The 19,050-nt window shown below is 32.4% G+C and overlaps 1 long non-coding RNA gene across 1 annotated transcript; it reads left to right on the top strand.

Moving 5' to 3' along the window:
• The first annotated feature begins 9,369 nt into the window (after positions 1-9,369).
• Positions 9,370-13,429, top strand: LOC143049453 (uncharacterized). Its single transcript, XR_012970250.1, has 4 exons — positions 9,370-9,460; positions 11,451-11,510; positions 12,271-12,452; positions 13,349-13,429. It is a non-coding gene; the product is annotated as an uncharacterized LOC143049453 (long non-coding RNA).
• The last annotated feature ends 5,621 nt before the right edge of the window (positions 13,430-19,050 follow it).

Here is a 19,050-nt window from a genome sequence, read left to right as displayed (position 1 = left end):
CAACTTTAAAAAAAAATCCGTCCGTACGTATAATCTGCAATACATATAGCAAAAATGTTAAATTACAAACCCGTTTTGCAGAAATTCAGTATTGACGAATACAAGTATCAAATCACTTGTGCTAGTTCCAAACCATATATAACGTCCGTCTTGCCGCATTAATACTGGTGACCGGAACATTGTCTATATCTTTTTGTCTGTGTTTAGTGATGATGTATATTAAACCAGATGTGAACTCTAAATAAGCTACTCCCAGATATTTTATCACAATCTTTACACTTTTGTAGTAAGATGTTTAAATGTACTCTACACTGCAAATCACCATGCTTAATTGAAAGATTGAATACATGATTTCATAAAACATACATAGCAAACATGAATACAAGTTCCAATTTTTTTACATTGGATTCGAGCGTCACTGATGAGTCTTTTGTTGACGAAACGCTCGTCTGGCGTAAGTATAAAATTTCAATCCGGGTATCTATAATAGGTTAATTTACAACCACTGGGTCGATGCCACTGCTGATGGAGTTTTAATTCACCGAGGGTATCACAAGCTCAGTAGTCAGAACTTCTGTGTTGACTTGAGTTATGATTGATATTTTCATAATTATAAATTAACTGTTAACAAAACTTTGAATTTGTGAAATACAAAGGCTTTTCTACCTCAGGAATAGATTATCTTAGCCGTGTTTTGCAAAATTTTTAGGAATTTTTTGTCCTTAATGCTCTTCAACTTCTTACATGTACTTTTGGCCTTTTTAACATTTTTTATACGAGCGTCACTGATGAGTCTTTTGTAGACAAAACCTGCGTCAGGCGAAAATATAAAATTTCAATTCTGGTATCTATGATAGGTTTATTTAAACAATTTTCCTTTATGAAAAACCACACTGATTTCAACAACAGTTGTACCAAACATATATAATATCAAGGCATTTTGATGGACAACATTTTCATTGAGTTTGGTGGATTGGTTTCTCAACAAACAGTCGGTATTCAAAAGGATATATATTCACAAACTCTACTGTCCGACTTGTGTTGTACTCATATGAAGTAAATTCATACAGATTCTACTGAAAAAGATAAAGAGAAAAATATCTCAATAAGCTCTTTTATTTCACTTTCATATATGTTAATGGTTTGAACTCACTCAATAGAGAAATTGCATGAACTAAAACAAATTTGAGACCGGATGCTTCGACAGAGCAAGCAACATCTTCAAATTCACATTAAGTCGAAAATGATTGACTCTCTTCGTAATTTTACGCGATTTGGTCGAGCGTTATGTTTCCCAGATGGCAACGGATGTGTTCGATTGGTCGTAACAACTATCCCGTAATAGACGTAATAACGTGCTGGTAATTACATGAGCAGCACGAAAGACGCGACATATTGCAAAGGGTATATTATCCCTTCGGAGCACTTCGGATCACCCTATTGTTTGGTGGGGTTCTTGTTGCTCAGTATTTAGTTTTCTACGATATGTTTTGTGTACTATCTTTTGTCTGTTGTACTTTTTTTTCTTATTTAGACATGGCGTTGTCAGTTTATATTCGTCTAATGAATTTGTATGTCCCTTTGGTATCTTTGGAATCTCTTTTACTGCAAGTTGAAGATGGTGTGTACGTTTCATACGAAAGTAATAAGCATTAAACACCAGTAATAAATATATTTGAATTATCGATTATACATTGTCAAGATAATAATATTAGTTTTGTTCTTACTTTTAATTTTCTTTAAATGTTTTTGCTAGAGTATAATGGTTAATATATCAAAAATGAAATACCAATTTGTGATCTTGACTAACATTTCTATAATATTAATTGTAAATTTAAAAAAAATGTATCTTTATAAAACTATAAATGTTTCATATCTGCTACATGTAGCTTGTTTTAACCCAATGTCACAAAATACAAAAGAGGCACTTATTAGGTGACAACATAAGCAGAAATTGTAAAACAATTAATAAATCAAGGTTGACACACATTGAAATAACTCACAGATACTATGAAATAGATGCCAATTTCATTAAAAGATAAAAAAAAAAAAAAAGTAAAGGAAAATGCTGGTTAATAAAAATCATTGCTAATATTTGTTTGATAAATAAGAAGATGTGGTATGAGTGACAATGAAACAACTCTCCATCCAAGTCACAATGTATAGAAATGTAAAGTTATCATGACAAGTACTACTCCTTGCAGTAATGTGATCTATAAGTGAAATGTATTAGCATAATTGGCGAAAAAGTTATAAATTAACAGTTTACAAAACTTTGCATTTTGAAATACTAAGGTTTTCTACCTCAGGAATAAATTATCTTAGCTGTATTTTGCAAAATTTTTTGAAATGTCGGGTTCCAATACTATAACTTTGTACTTATTATATAGCTGCTACACAGTTGGGTTTTTTCTCATTGTTGAAACTAATACGGTGATCTATTATTGCTTCAATTTTCTTCATTTGAAATCTGATGCATAGCAGTCTCATTTGCAATTATATCACATCTCACTAATCACTCCGTCATTCATCTAATGTATTAAAAATGTCAATCCTGTTTAATCAATGATCTTGACAGGTTAATTCTTATTTTACGTTGTCATTCAATTGAAAAATATTACATTGCAAACAAATTCTAGACAAATGCATTATACATTTCTATATTTTAATTTGTCGTCTTTTTACATAAATAAACATTTTCTTAAAAACTACATTTTTAATAAACCTCATCAAGAATTTTTTTTTTGATAAATGGTAGGCAATCATGTGACATTTATTTCATTCTTTTCCTTCCGTCACATGATCCATCTGTGGAATCTATTTACACACTTATGAATAGCAAAATTAATAGTTTCAGTTTGTATCTTTATAATTTTATATATAGCTTACGTGTATTTCATTATCTACCTTTTGTTAAAACTTTTCAAACTACGGTAAAGATTGATCAATATGTTTGGTATAAATAAACAAAAGTCAAAAGTCAAAAGTCAAAAAGTTTATGCACAAATATTATAGGTTAAATGCCTTTTGTAATGTTGTACTCGCTGAATTAAAATTTAAAAATTATTTTATATCTGGCTATGATTCATAAGAACACGACCAATAAAACATATGCTAGTTTTTGCTGTTGTTTTTTTTTTTACATATATCCGCTTAAACAGGAGTCTCTCATTTGAAATGATGTTGAGGAGTTTTTATTCACCACTTTTGTCTTGAAAAGGCATTTTGCTGTTTGTAAGGAAATAATCGAGCCAAGGGTTAAACTGAAGTCGTCTTTCGAAAGTTTTACAGACGCAAACATGATTTAGGCAATTGTGGAATATGTTTTATCATCCGTTCATAGTTTACCAGCATCGGTACCCTTGATCACTAGAATACCAGTATCATCTTGGCATAGTCAATATAACGAAAAATTACAAGCCCACAAGACAAGGTACCTGGGCTCTCGGTCATAAAACTTTACTCAGTACTCCGAGTACAAAATAAGTGCTCAAAACACAAAATCCAGCATTTTGATTGGTTGATTCTTGAGTCTGCGTACAGAAAATCGTGCTCGAAAGTTTTATGACCGCAAGGCCTGGTACTAAGACATAAGCCGAGCATTATATTTTGGTACTGGAAGTTGCCTAACAACGGTTCATACTGAACAAATGTGATGAAGTTCATTCTTTTTTTTTAATTTACTGTAGAGTTCGTTTTGTTTATAAATTGGTTTTTTTTTCAAATTGATTCGATTTCTTGCTGCCTTTAATTTATACACTTTTTTTGGCTTTATTCGCAAAAACATGTTTCCTGTTTGTAAAAACGCTTCAGGTGTAATACCACCATTGATTTTCCCCTATTAGTCTTTGTTAAATTGCACTTTTAAAAAAAATGTACAGTATTTATCTTTATTTCAACCAAAGAAATACTTTGCATGAATAAAGTTTAATCCTGTCCAGTGCTACAGTGAAAATTTCACATAAGAAAGTAACCACCACCGGAAGTAAACAACCCAATTTTTACACTATTATTTACTGGTTACCTGCTGTGGTAACTAGGTAACCTTAACTTTCCAAAATATTTTATAAGACCATCAAATAAACAAAGAATGATGCTTTCAGACACCGAACATACATGTTTATGACTCAGAAAAAATTAAGTGCATTGAAATGCAGGGTTAATTTTCTACAACTGTCAAATTCAAGGGAATATTTTTTTAGACCTACTTTCGTATGCAACCGGATGTGCCGTATCATGATTTGGTGGTATTACACCTAAAGAACACGTAAATGTCAAATAAACTTAATGTAATTTTTTTCCCTCCAATTGCAAGTTATTTCAAGCATAACTGCCAAGTTTTGTTTCAGTCAGATCTATAGTTTCAGAGAAAATCACTATAATGTAAGGCCATATCCTACGGCGATTTCAGTCTTATTTCTTCTTCGCAAAATCCTTTTTTCAGTGTATCATTATAAAATGCAGTGTTGACTAATATCTGATCATATACTCATGATCTAAGCATTCAAACAATTAAATAGGATACAAAAGACAACTTTAAGATGATATACAATTTTATTGCACCTTTTAGAGTTCATTTGAAGGTCTGTTTTGGTCTGTTTTCGTCCATTTTCCTTCTTCCTTCTTTTTTCATCAAAACTTGATATCTTTTGCCTAAACAATGAAGCAAATGTAATTATTTTCCCAGAAAAAATGAAAGAAATGTAATGTCAAATCAACAATTAAAGTGTTTTAGCTGAAAGAACTGTTTCTATAAATGTTAACAGTCTCCACCGAAGTTTCTATAAGTCCTTATGTGTAACTTGAGTTTTTGGTCTGTTCCCCGAGTATGAAAAATAACGGTTCCCTTTCAGTCAATCATAATTGTTACTGATATCAAAATCATTTCATTTATTTATTGCAGTATATTTCTAATAGATTTACACCTAAAAAGTCCACTTTCTTGTATTTTACATTAAAAAATGAGGAGAAAGAGTAATAAAAAATACATCAAAATGGTTTTAAAAAGGGTTATGTCCCTTTGAATGACGGTAAAACAAAATTGGTACGAATTATAAAATTTAAGTATGTGAGACTGGATTCTGATGTGTATAAATCCAAGGCAAATGTTTAGATGATGTTTTGTCGGTGCAAAATACAGATGGCACAATGGCAAATTGTAAACTTTTGCGGCCAAAACAAAAATAAAACATGACATTAGTTGATACATACCTCAATGCTAAAGTGTCATCTGCAGACCAATTCACATATAAGATTTTTCAACAGAATGCTTGTCAGATTCATGGTTAACACTGAAATGAAAAATCACATGTTGTATAAACAAAACTGTAAAGGTGATTTAAAATTTGACACAGAGGCTCACGTAAAATGGGGATTAGCATGGCAAGCTATAAGAAAGGTCTCAATGTAATATATGTATGTTGATTCAAAAGTGTATTTCATAAATTAAATTATATCATATGAAGAAAAATAAGACTTCTCTTTAAAACCATTATTGTTTTACCATTTTAAATCAAACAGTCTTGGTAGGGTTTGTGTTTTCGACACCTTGTTGGGTGTGTACCACGACAAACTTGGCGGTCTTGGTTAATATGAGGCGGCTCGAAAGACAAGTGCTCAGGGTTAATGCATCTCTTCTGATGACACAGATGAGACACATCAAATTCCTCTGATAGGTCAAATTTCTCAGTGTGCAACATGTATGCAAATCTGTGACCATACAAGGTTCTTTTTTTTTCTGTCCCAAGGAAACCTAACACTATACACTGAATACAGCCTTGTCTGTCCACCAATTTGACTTAGCAAACACCCGTAAACCCCCATTTCAAGGCAATTTCCCCTCAAACGTGCTTTCTGTGTCTCAATCCATTCCGAATAGTCCATTTTTACAACGTATGAACTAGTTTAGTAATAATTTTTAAAAATGAAAGTACAATAAGGTCATCAGTGCACGTGTAGTTCCCTAAATAGGTGTAATACCACCATTGATTTTCCCCTATTAGTCTTTGTTAAATTGGCACTTTTAAAAAAAAATGTACAGTATTTACCTTTATTCCAACCAAAGAAATACTTTGCATGAATAAAGTTTAATCCTGTCCAGTGCTACAGTGAAAATTTCACACTACATTTCATTGCATATAAGAAAGTAACCAGCACCGGAAGTAAACAACCCAATTTTTACACTATTATTTACTGGTTACCTGCTTTGGTAACTAGGTAACCTTAACTTTCCAAAATATTTTATAAGACCATCAAATAAACAAAGAATGATGCTTTCAGACACCCAACATACATGTTTATGACTCAGAAAAAATTAAGTGCATTGAAATGCAGGGTTAATTTTCTACAACTGTCAAATTCAAGGGAATATTTTTTTAGACCTACTTTCGTATGCAACCGGATGTGCCGTATCATGATTTGGTGGTATTACACCTTCAATCTCTTTGTATTTCAAGTCTTAATTCTGACCCTTTCAGTGTCTTCTATAGTAATATGTTTCATTGGCTATCGTGCAATCCAAAAAATGATGGAAAAATATCCTTCATCAAAAATCACCTATCTTGAAAATACCTCCCTATTTCAAAAACCGGTCTATACCTTATTATTTCTTATACCTATACCAAACCAATTGCAACTTAAATTTTCAATTACAAACACGTGTTTCAGGATCCCAATATTGATGACTTCAAGTCGAAATATCGTGAGCCTAAATCCATCAACTGAAAAAACAACTTCAAAATAATGATGGATTCGGTCGAGGATTATCGCAATCAATGGGTTAAACGCGAGAAAGAAGACGTAGATACTCTTTTCGAATTGATTAATATTGTGAGGTCGTTGATACAAATCAGAATTAAAAAACTGAAAGGGTCAATGAATACCCATGCTATTTTATGCAATCTTCAAAAACCCAAATATTGCAAAAACACGTGCCCTTTTCTCTGACAAATATGTTGTTTTCTCCGCGGTCAAAGCTCCAAACAATTTCGTTAGTATGTAAATCAGATTACATAAACTGCTTACTAAATGAATTAGGTATTGACAATTCATTTGGAAACTCAACATATACCTCCGCGACACTTACCAGGGTCGGTTGAAAACAAAACTTTACGACAAAAGAGATAATTTCAGCTTTCCAATTGTGAACTTTCAATTTCTAAGTAGCAACATTCCAGCAGCACCTGCATACGGGGTATATATCTCCCAATTGAAACGATATTCCCGTGCTTGCATTTTCTATCATGATTTTCTTGATAGAGGGTTGCTGCTCACAAGGAAGCTATTAAACCAAGAGTTCCGAATTGTGAAGTTGAAATCATCCCTTCGTAAATTTTATGGACGCCATTACGAGTTGGTTGACCGTTACACAAATGATATCGGATATGTTCGTTACGTCGTAACTACAATCCCTTTCCCTTTTATGAATATGACCTACCGAGTTAGACTATTTACCGGATTTGTTATAACATCAGCAACGCGACGTGTGTCACATGTGGAGCAGGATCTGCTTACCCTTCCGGAGCACCTGCGACCCCCCCCCTAGTTTTTGGTGGGGTTCGTGTTGCTTATTCTTTAGTTTCTATGTCGTGTCATGTGTTCTATTGTTTGTCTGTTTGTCTTTTTTTCATTTTTAGCCAGGCGTTGTCAGTTTATTTTCGATTTATATGAGTTTGATTGTCCCTCTGGTATCTTTCGTCCCTCTTTAACGAAAAAGGAAATACATGATAACCATAGGTCTGTTCTATGTTTTTTAACCAAAGATGAAGAACTGGATTTTTTATCCCTTTATTAGATACCTGAAATACAAACAACAGTATATTGCTGGGTCTTCCTAGTACTCACAGAAATCTTTGTCTAAATTATTAACAACAATTTTATCAGCTATCAAAACCGGGCTTCAAAGTTATTGTGAACTACCTATTCTAGAGGTTGTATGAATCAGATACGGATACTGAAAAATTTCAGATATTGTTTAGAGTTCTAAAATCTAAGACTCGTTCATCTTGCAATAGTATTAAAACATTTGAATTTTCAACACTTTACACATATATTCCTCATTCCAAACTTAAAGGCAAATTGAAAGAGTTGGTTCTGCTTTTTTTTGGATAGAAGAACAGCCAACGTAGATACAAGTATCTTGTCTTAGGGAGGGATAAATCCTACTTTGTAAAATTATCTATGATTCAAACAAAACGTTCTCTGACATTGACATTATACAGAATCTGATGCTTGATTTCTTAATTGACAACATATTCTTACGTTTTGTCGACTTGTTTCTTTATTCATATGAGGCTGACTTCATATTGGAACTTCTTAGGTAGAAAGAAAAGAAGTTAGCAGTATCCTTTAATTTTACTTTCCGCTCTATACATGATGTTCTCTCACTAAATAATTCAAATTTGGTGACTATGTTGAACCAATGTAAATATCCTATCGAACTTAAGATAAATGATACAACAGATACAGTATAGTCTATCTCATATCTTAAACCTAAAAAGTGACAATGATGGTCGGTTGAATACAAAGCTTTACGACAGAAGAGACGATTTAAGCTTCCAAATTACGAACTTTCCAGCAGCGCCTGCATACGGAGTATATATCTCCCAGTTGATAAGTGTTCTGTGGCTTGTATTTCCTATCATGATTTCCTTGATATATGGTTACTGCTTACAAGGAAGGGCTCAAAGCAGTAAAATTGAACCTATCCCCGCGTACATTTTATGGACGCCATCACGCATTTGGTTGACCGTTATGGAATATCCGTTTTATAGATCATCCTACAATCCCGTGCCCTTTTCCAGGAAGGTTACCTACCGATTTAGACTAATTACAAGGTTTCTACTAACATGAGCAACACGACGGTGCAACTTGTGGAGCAGAATCTGCCTACCCTTCTGGAGCACCTGAGATCAGCCCCCATTTTTGGTTGGGGTTCATGTTGCTCTATCCAGTTTCAACGGTGTGTTTCGTGTACTATTTGTTGTCTGTTGGTCTTTTTATTTCCTTTTTTGCCACGTCTTTGTCAGTTTATTTTGGAGTTATTAGTTTGAATGTCCCTTGATATCTTTCTACTCTCTTTTTTATGCTGGTAGCATAATTTGTAGTCATATAACACAATTTTAAACATAACATCATGTCATGAAAACCACAAATATGACACCGCTTGCATACCAATTAAATTTTCACCATCATTTGCATTTTAAATGATCTTTTCCTCAAAAGTCCTGTCAGTTTTGTTTTTAGATAGTTGGTTTGACTGAGATAAATGATTTATTTTAGATTTCCTGGGTCTCAGGTTAACGTAATAAAACACATATTAAACACAACTTTATCCTGGTCTGCTATAAGCTGACGGAATTTCCTGTTAAAATGATAAGCCAATAAGCACTGCTCACATACTATATATACCAAGCAAAGACAATACAGAGGGTATCAATATCCAGAATCCATTCATTGATACGTAAGTATGCATTAATTTTATTTTTACCTTAAATTTCGAAATAATTACATACTAGAATTAACACACAACCAATAGTACCAAATATATATTCGTTTCTATCCATGGACAACTATACGATCGTCAAAACTGGCTAGCGTCTTAACAATATGCAGGTTGTATATAAACGTGAAAGATGTGGCATGATTGCCAATGAGACAACACACAGACATAGTTCTACATGACGTAGATGTGAGATATTATAGGCTCGCAAACAATCTTCTTCATTGAGCAAAAACCAACACTTATACCTGTTAAAAACTCATACCTTTAAAAGCGATATCAGAGACAACTTGTGTTTTGCATTAACATCAAATTTGAAATAGGGCCACGTTCTCTTGAATTTGTTTTACTAAAAGGCATGAAATCACAAAGATGTTTCCCAATTTCTAGAATTTGAAACATTGTTCAGCAACTTTATAGATATATATGTTACAGTGAATTTGTATAATCAGGGATTATGTAGAATCCCTGATTTTTCAGGGAATATGTAGAATCACTGAAATTATTAGTAATTATTTATAATCCCTGATAATAACCAGTGATTTTACATAATCACTGAACATTTTAATAATTATCCTACATATTCCTTAATATGATTTCAGGGGTTATCAATAATGTAAGGATCCTTTAAAATGTGTTTGTTAAAAAATAAATAATATAGACAAATTATCATTTTTTTCTTTCATATTCTTTGCCAGATGAAGTAATTTTGCTTTTAATCTTAAATATATAACCAACACAGGGTTTCGAGATAAAGTTGAAGACTTAACAATTAATAATAATCAACATTCCCTTTATAGCGATAACTTTACACGTATTGTTTTTTGCTTAATAAAAAAGGCAGCGTCAAATGGATATTCATGTTCTATTTGTAAATCCACAGAGCTTGTTATTTGTGGCAAAGAAGATGATGGAACAACTGTTCTGGTGTTTAGTTATTTCTTCTTTTTTTTTTGGTATTTTTTTGTCAAATGAACAAAAAATTCAAACTGAGAGAACTTAAAAATGTCATGATGATAAAACAGGCAGAACTAAGGATTGATAAATAGAACAAAATTTAGAGGAAACTGGCATTTGGTGTAATATTCATATAGCAATTCCGCAGGGAAAAAAGAAAAGGGAAACCCAAAAACATAATCATTAGCAATTGTTCACAAAAAGTATATTGCCTTGCCACAAAACATGGTATTTTACTTTTTTTTCGGGATACTTTGAGATGGTTTTACTGAACACTTTATTTTTCTTAGGCGTGTAGAAAATTTTGAATCGATATGTGAAGGAAAATTTTTTTTTTAAATGTGGATATTGTGATAGAAACAGATGTGAAGTATATTATTTTAATATTTTGTGTTTAACATTTTAATATATTGTGCCTAACATTTTTAAAATATGGGGTTATCAATTTGATATATTTTTCTTAACATTTTACAATTTATGTTTATATTGATTCTACATAATCACTGATAATACAAATTCACTATAACATATATACCCATTAAAGAGAACAATTTTGATAAATGTAACGTTTCATCTGATTCGAAAATAAGTTTGCATTGAAAGTCATCTTTAACCAGCATGATTTAATTTGAAAGACAGTACAACGCGTTCATATTATTTTCAAAACATTATCCTCTGATACGCACTACACACTCGCCGATAGGTATGAAAACCGATGTATCTCCCTATTTATAGAAATTATGATTTTGCCATACGTCTATAGATATAGCCTATAATTGATAAAACATCCTATGAAGATCATAACATCCAGACATAAACAACAAACCACTGACATTTTTCTGACTGTGGATAGGCACATTAACAGGGGTATGTTGAATATTTATAAGGATATGAAACACAAATATATTGTTCCAAATAACGTGCATACTGGTACATTATTGGCTACTAAAGACAGAAAGAAAGTGAATATTTATACTCTTTTCGTCTCGATCAGAAGGAAAAATGACAAAGACGGCAACAATAGCGATAATGGTGTGCCTAGTCTGCATTTTAGGTAAGTGAGAATAACAATTTACCTATATATTGCGTCCGAATAACTTTTTATGATTTATCTTCATCAAGACATGTTTTCGAGATCTTAGATCTTAGATATTCAGATACCATTATTGTTGTCATCTGTAACTTTTTCTGATTGTAAAATTTTGACTAAATGTGAATTGCTTTGTCGCGAGACGCATACATAGTATAACATAAATACCAAACTCTGTCGATGTACCCGGTCTCGATCCATTAAGGAACTTATGAGAATCATTCAGTCTATGTGCTATCTTGTTTTGTCTCTTCGTGATCGATTTAAAAGATTTATACATTTGTAAACTATGGTAGCTTTAATATAAACTTTGGATTGTCGAAATAATTAGGATTTTCTATCACAGGAACAGATCACCTTAATTGAAATTGGCAAAATCTTTTGGAATAAGAGTTCCACAATGATTTTGATTAATGCTATGATTATTCTTTTGTGACATTTTTTATTCTTAGCTATTCTATGTTTATTGCTCTTTATTGTATTATGTCCTTGAACTTTAAGTAATTACAATGTAGTTTGAAGCAAAAATAGATTTTATACGTGCAATTATAGTCGGTGTCTTTGCAATTTTCTAATCTTGCGGTTCAATGAAATGAATATTAAAGATTAGATTAAATATACTTATAACATGTTAGGTTTGTTTCCTTAATTTTCAAAACGATCAATTGCATCAACTTAAAATTCAGGATATACATATATTATTTTAAATTTCATTGTGTTGCAGTTATTCAAACTGATGGAGCACGGTCGCAAGAAACAAGAGTAGCAACGTGTGGTCTCCACTGTCCATTCAATTTAGCAGGATGTAAAAAGTGCTGTATTGCCGATGGTTGGGACAGTGGAGAGTGTGTAGGACAGCCATTAAAGAGGTGGTGCTTGTGTTGGAGAATTATACCAGGATAAAAGGTGATGCAATTTGTTAAAGCACACAGAAACAGTTAAGATGTTTATTGATAGAATATTACGAAATAGATATAACAAATGACTGCAGTTAATTTAGAAAGATCTAGTAGTTAACAATCGGTTGTATGATACCGTTCCTTAAGGATCGATTAATGTTACCTTTCGCTGACACAGATATAATGCTACACCTACTTACTCGTATTTACAAAGCTTTTTAATTAAGACATATCTAATATCCATTGTGTTGGAGTTTTTTTCCAGAATTGTACCAGACATTTGACGAACAAACTTATGTTATTAATGTTACTGTCATGCACAATTGTTGCAAACATCATGTAAACAACAACATTAAATCTCTGTGTTGTGATCATTATTTTGGTCCATGCTATTCCTCTTTTCTTGTGTTGTGGCTTTGATACGTCTTATTTGTATAGTTGTAGATCGGTCTACATCTTTTTTAAACATATACTCAAACTGTTGCAAACGGTCGTATGTTTTTATTTTTTAAGGGTTTACAGAACACCTAAGGGAGTTCACTTCTTAAACATCAGCTGAACGTGTTAATCATATGATATTAGCCAAAAAATTTAATGATGAAAATTATTGTTTGTCAAACTGCTATATATTCAATGAAATTATTTCTGTAACTTGTGTGATTCAAATTTCTTATCAAGTAAAAGTAAAAAGGGTCAAAATGTTATAAAAATTAAACGAAACAAAACTGTTTTAGTCAAAGTGTTATGAACCCTTTAAAGATAAATCACGAGCGTTTACTCCATGTTGAAGGCCTCATTGATACAAAGAGACGATAAACACCAATAAATTAGTGTCGCTTTTGCTTTTTGTTTTGTCTTTGTGATGAATTAGTTAAAAGTATTATTTTTTTTTCTCTCCAATAGGTATGCTTACAACGAATTGAAGACTTAAAAGAAAAAGTGAACAACAGATGCATTTAAAATAAAGTAGATAGTTCAGCTTTAGTTTATTCTAGCATATACTTCTAAAAATCATTTAGCTAATGTGGATATCATTTTTCATAACTATCTATCTTTCATTACAAAATATTAGAGCCAGCGAAAATATTTCGTTTGCAATGGGTCACATTCGAAAATGGTGTCAGTTATAAAAAAGATAGTAAATGACTTTGATCTGGATCTGATCCAAATGGATTTTGTTGACCGGTCCTGTCAAACACACCCTCTTTAAAATTGGCTTTAAGATTTTCCCGTTGTTTATCCTTGGTTCACTAACTAAACAACTTTCCAATTGTGTTTACTGTTACTTTGTTCTTGTCCTTATTTTTTTTATATATAATAGTTGTTACAGGACCGTATGCAGATAATAATTAATCAATACATCTTCAGTGTAATGATATGTAGATAAAAACTATTGCAGAATCTCTTTTACAAGCCTAGACTTTTAACTTGAATGTTAATGATTTAGCGATATATGTTGGTTTTGCTATACAATCGAAGTACTTTGATTTGAAATCTGTAATGATGATGTGTGCATAGAAAAATACTATTTCGGTAGGCTTTATTTTCTCGAACAACAATATATTTGTTGTGTAGTGGATTTAGGGGGAGGGTGTGATAAGTTACAGAAATAACGATAAACCTCTTTGGATTGCAAAATAGAGGCGGCTGATACCAAAGGTACATTCACACTCATACACGCTAATAAACTGACAACGCAATGGATTAAAAAGAAAAGGACAATAGTACACAAACACAACATAGAAAACTAAACACTCAGCAACACGAACCCCACCAAACAAAAAAGGATAATTTAAGATGCTCCTGAAGGGTAGCAGATCCTGCTGCATATATGGCACCCGTCTTTTACAAAATTTGCGAAAAGTCTAATTCGGTAGGTCACATGCGGGGAAAGAGGGACGGGATTGTAGTTCAGCCAATTGGAATATATCTGTTATTATCTGTAAAACAGAAATTCAAAAATGGTTTCGAATCTTGAATTCCCAAAGGATTGTGAGCAAATATTGAAGTAAACATTGATAGACACTGTGTGAACTAGCGGGAATGTATTCTTTTGATAACGCTGATTGCGTTCTTGTTTCATTTTTAACGTTGTGCACAGTCGATTGCAAAAGATGACAAAAATGAGTGTCCATGTGCTAAATGTTTAGCTAGGGAAAAAAATCTAATCCAAATGCTGAAGTTCCCATTTCCCGTTTTTGGCGCTAAATTACGTTGCAGTATATTTTAATGCTACATCGTTGTGTACCTTTCCTGCATACCAATTACGTTATACATGAATGTATTGATGATAGCAAAGTGAACAGTCTTCATTTGCCTCGAATTGTATGCACCCTCAGTAGAGAACAAGTTTTTAAGTTTACTTCATGTTCGTATCCATCGTAAATACTTTTAAATTCACAAAAACGAGTTGATGACGTTGGATTTCGCAAGAAATGCACTCTTTTAAGACTATTTGAGTCTTATATATGGTGGCCAATGCAATATGAAAACTTATTATCCGAATGTTACCAATGGAGCACTTAATATTTAAAATATTCTTTACATTTATTACTTAATTTTCTTAATGTTAAAGTTTTTCAACTTATATATACCCAATTATTTTTACTGTCAAACAAAACAGAACAGAACTATTAATTGAAGAAAAAAGTCAGGATTTTGAATAATCGTGTTCATTGCAAAAATATATTTTTTGTAGATATTTCTTATTAAACGTTATTAATGACAAGTATGTGATCATTTGAACTATTGTTTCAGTCATACAATATAAGTGAAAAATTCATCAGTACAAGTAATGATAACAATATTTCATTTTAATTTTCTTATTGTTTTTTTTATATTTTATATCGTATTATCAAGTTCAAAAAAAGAGGGACGAAAGACACCAAAGGGACAGTCAAACTCGTAAATCTAAAACAAACTGACAACGCCATGGCTAAAAATGAAAAAGACAAACAGAAAAACAATAGTACACATGACACAACATAGAAAACAAAAGAATAAACAACACGAACCCCACCAAAAACTAGGGGTGATCTCAGGTGCTGGCAGTGTACTGTATTACAATTAAGATATTTATCTTTTGTTTTGATATTTTGAAAACACCTAAATATATAAAATTACCGATAACCTCTCTGAAATTTTATATTGCATAGATTTTGTTATTGGTTGTTCAATACAACTGTATACTTTAATAATTTGTGTTTGCCTCTGTTATGTCTGTTGCTCCAAATTCTGCAACGCTTTCAAATCGCATAGTAATATTAATCTGATTAGCCTTAATCTCACTGTTTGCTCTAATATGCTTTCATGACATTTATGAAATAAAGATTGTTAGTAGATCAGTTGGAATCATTTCTAGCTTCTCTTCCGAACTGTCAGAATAACCTATCATAGATATATTCTAAACTGTTTAAGACCAGATCTTCTTCAGAACAGTTCTACATAGACCCGATCAAGGGTAGAACTGACCCCAGTATGTACTAAAAAAAACTCATCATAAATACCATGACTACAATTTTGAACGCCAGACTCATTAGTAACGCTCGAATCAGAAAAGTCAACATGGCAAAATAAAGTAGAATGTTGAGGTGCTTAAGGACCCGAAATGAAAGGTTTTGCCGAATAATGCGCATATGCTAAGGTAATCAATTTGTAGAGTAGAAAATCCAAAGTATTTCGAAAAATTCCAAGTTTTGAATGCTAAGATAGAACTGCCAGAGCCTGTTCTATGCATATGGTAGAACTAGCCAGGTTTTTTTTTTTGTGGTAGAAATGTAAGGGTCGGTTCTATGTTAGAACTTGCCAATCTTTCCTTCGGGAGAACAGTTCAAAATGACGTTTATCGTAGCCGCTCGTTGATTTTGATATCGGGGAGTTCTAGTCAATGGCAAATTCAAAAAGGGAAAGTCCATAAAAACTGTCAAAATCAAGCGCTTTCTTTCATAGATACAAATAAAAACAACTGCTATATTCCTGACTTGGTAAATGTACATACATTTCACGAAGAAAACGGTGGGTTAAACTTATAATAAAGGGGATGTGGTATGACTGTCATTTAGACAAATATCTACCAAAGTTCAAATGAAGTGGATATAATCAATTATAGGCAACAGTACGCCTTTCAACTATGAGAAAACCTCATACCATATAGTCGGCTATAAAAAGCCCTGACATGAAAAATAAATGAAAAAATTCAATGGAGAAAACTAACGGCCTACTTTATAACTAAACAATTTACGAAAAAAAATATAACAGAGTATACCTTCAATTACGAAAAGAATATAACAAACTAGTTTAACAACGCAACATTTCGTATGAGCCTGTCCCAAATCTGGAGCCAGTAATTCAGTGGTTGTCGTTTGTTGCTGTGGATCATATTTGTCGTTCATTATTGTGTACATATATCATGCCGTTAGTTTGATCGTGCCTTTTACAGCAGACTTTGCGCTATGGTATTTGCTCAGTGCTGACGGCTGTATAGTTAATTTCTGTGTAATGTGGTCTCCGTTTTGAAAGTTGTCTCATTGTAAATTATGCCACATCTTCTTACTTATATATTAACCAATGGCAATCACAGAACAACAGGCTCCTGACTTGGGACTTCGGACAGGCGAAAAACGAATAAGGTTGGCGGGGTATAACATTTAAATTCATCCAAAACTATCTAAATACGCTATGGTAAAAAGTTTAAGCATGTTACTAATTCAGTTTGCTCCGTTCTTTTACGCCAATTTGATAGTGAGTTTATTTATGGGAACGGCAAATATTTGCCTCCACCTAGAGCACTTCGATCCAAATTAATTGCCGTATTTGTCCTATTAGAATCGAAATAATTCATGGGGGCTTGAATATATCGTGATTTTACCACGGGTTGTCCTTTATGCTATCGGTCAGGGTAAAACATTTGTAATAAAGGACCAAACCGTGGTAAAATCACGATATATTCAAGCCCCCATGAATTATTTCTTAACTCCACTATTGCAATTTGACATGTCTACTTATCAAGCATACCTCGTCAGAATATAAGTTTGACGATTGACTGAAAATGACTTTAAAGATGATGTTAAGATCAAAACTACCGTTTAAGACTAAAATTGATTTACTAGTGGTTTTGATTGACTACTTAGCATCCGGTTTTGACAAGAAAAGATACCGACATCAAAATACAGCAACCAGTTAACAAGACTGTACACAAAGTAGATACAGAAAACAGTTATCAGTAAATTTTCATCACAAAAGTTACGATGAAAACTTGATTTTTATCTCCCTTTGAGCAGTAAGTTAGACAAATTTTATAACAATTTCGCACGGTGATGTTCTTACGAATCAACCTGATTTCGTAAATAGTTTTATACATGTTACATCTTGTAACGAAGAAAAAGTATTTAAGCTTTGATATTAGATATAATATACATAAGATTGTAGATACATTTACGTGAGAAAAAAAATGCTTATAACACGGCTGGTAATCTACACACGCAGAACATTTGGTTCTGCAATGAAAACCGTGAGAGGATTTTCCTGTTGTGCTTGAGTGGAGTAATTGTCACCGTTTAAAAGGTATATAGATAAAGGCAGATGTGGTGTGAGTGCCAATGAGACAACTCTCCATCCAAATAACAATTTAAAAAAGTAAACCATTATAGGTTAAAGTACGGCTTTCAACACGGAGCCTTGGCTCACACCGAACAACAAGCTATAAAGGGCCCCAAAATTACTAGTATAAAACCATTCAAACGGGAAAACCAACGGTCTAATCTATATAAACAAAACGAGAAACGAGAAACACGTATATATTACATAAACAAACGACAACTACTGTACATCAGATTCCTGACTTAGGACAGGTGCAAACATTTGCAGCGGGATTAAACGTTTTAATGGATCCATACCTTCTCCCTTTTTCCGAAACAATAGCATAACATCACAACATAGAAAAACATACGATAAAATATCAATTGGCAGACTTAACTCAATCAAAAAACGTATGATTACACAATGAACGAATAAATTTGATCTGCGATATCTGAATACAAATGCACAGTTAAATAAATATTAGAGACAAACATTCATGACCAAAAAGCTGACAAACAAATTCAAACACACTGAGAAATATTTAACCAATCAATGTTCACTATAATCTTGAAGTTTATACAAATGTTGTAAGACTAAGTGAAAAATTGAGGATATTACAAATAATCAAAGATGGTGTACAGACAAGATCCATATAAATAAAAAATAACAAAAATAGCATTATAAACAGTATCAACAGGTCGAATTAACAAGAAAATACGATTTGAGAGTACTCGCAGTTACTGACAGCTAGTTAAAAGCCAAAACCAATTAATAGTAAAAAATCATGCATCAGATACTAAAATCGACTAAAACACATCACAGGGATTTAGTATTTTAACGTCATTAATAGTCAAAGAAGACATGACTTGTGCAATGCCAAAAATAAATGTATCGACAGGTAGTAGTATAGTGAAGAGCGACTTCTATAGAAACAAAAGTTAACGTGTCTGTGTCTCTATACATCTCGCCTCAAAAGATAATGAAATTTAGTTATGTTTTAATTTGCTAATGACAAAATCAATATTAGT

Source organism: Mytilus galloprovincialis, chromosome 10 (genome assembly GCF_965363235.1).
Source record: "Mytilus galloprovincialis chromosome 10, xbMytGall1.hap1.1, whole genome shotgun sequence".
In the NCBI taxonomy this organism is placed as follows: domain Eukaryota; kingdom Metazoa; phylum Mollusca; class Bivalvia; order Mytilida; family Mytilidae; genus Mytilus; species Mytilus galloprovincialis.
The sequence above is the reverse complement of the archived record's forward strand: the minus strand, read 5'-3'. Positions and strand labels throughout refer to the sequence as shown.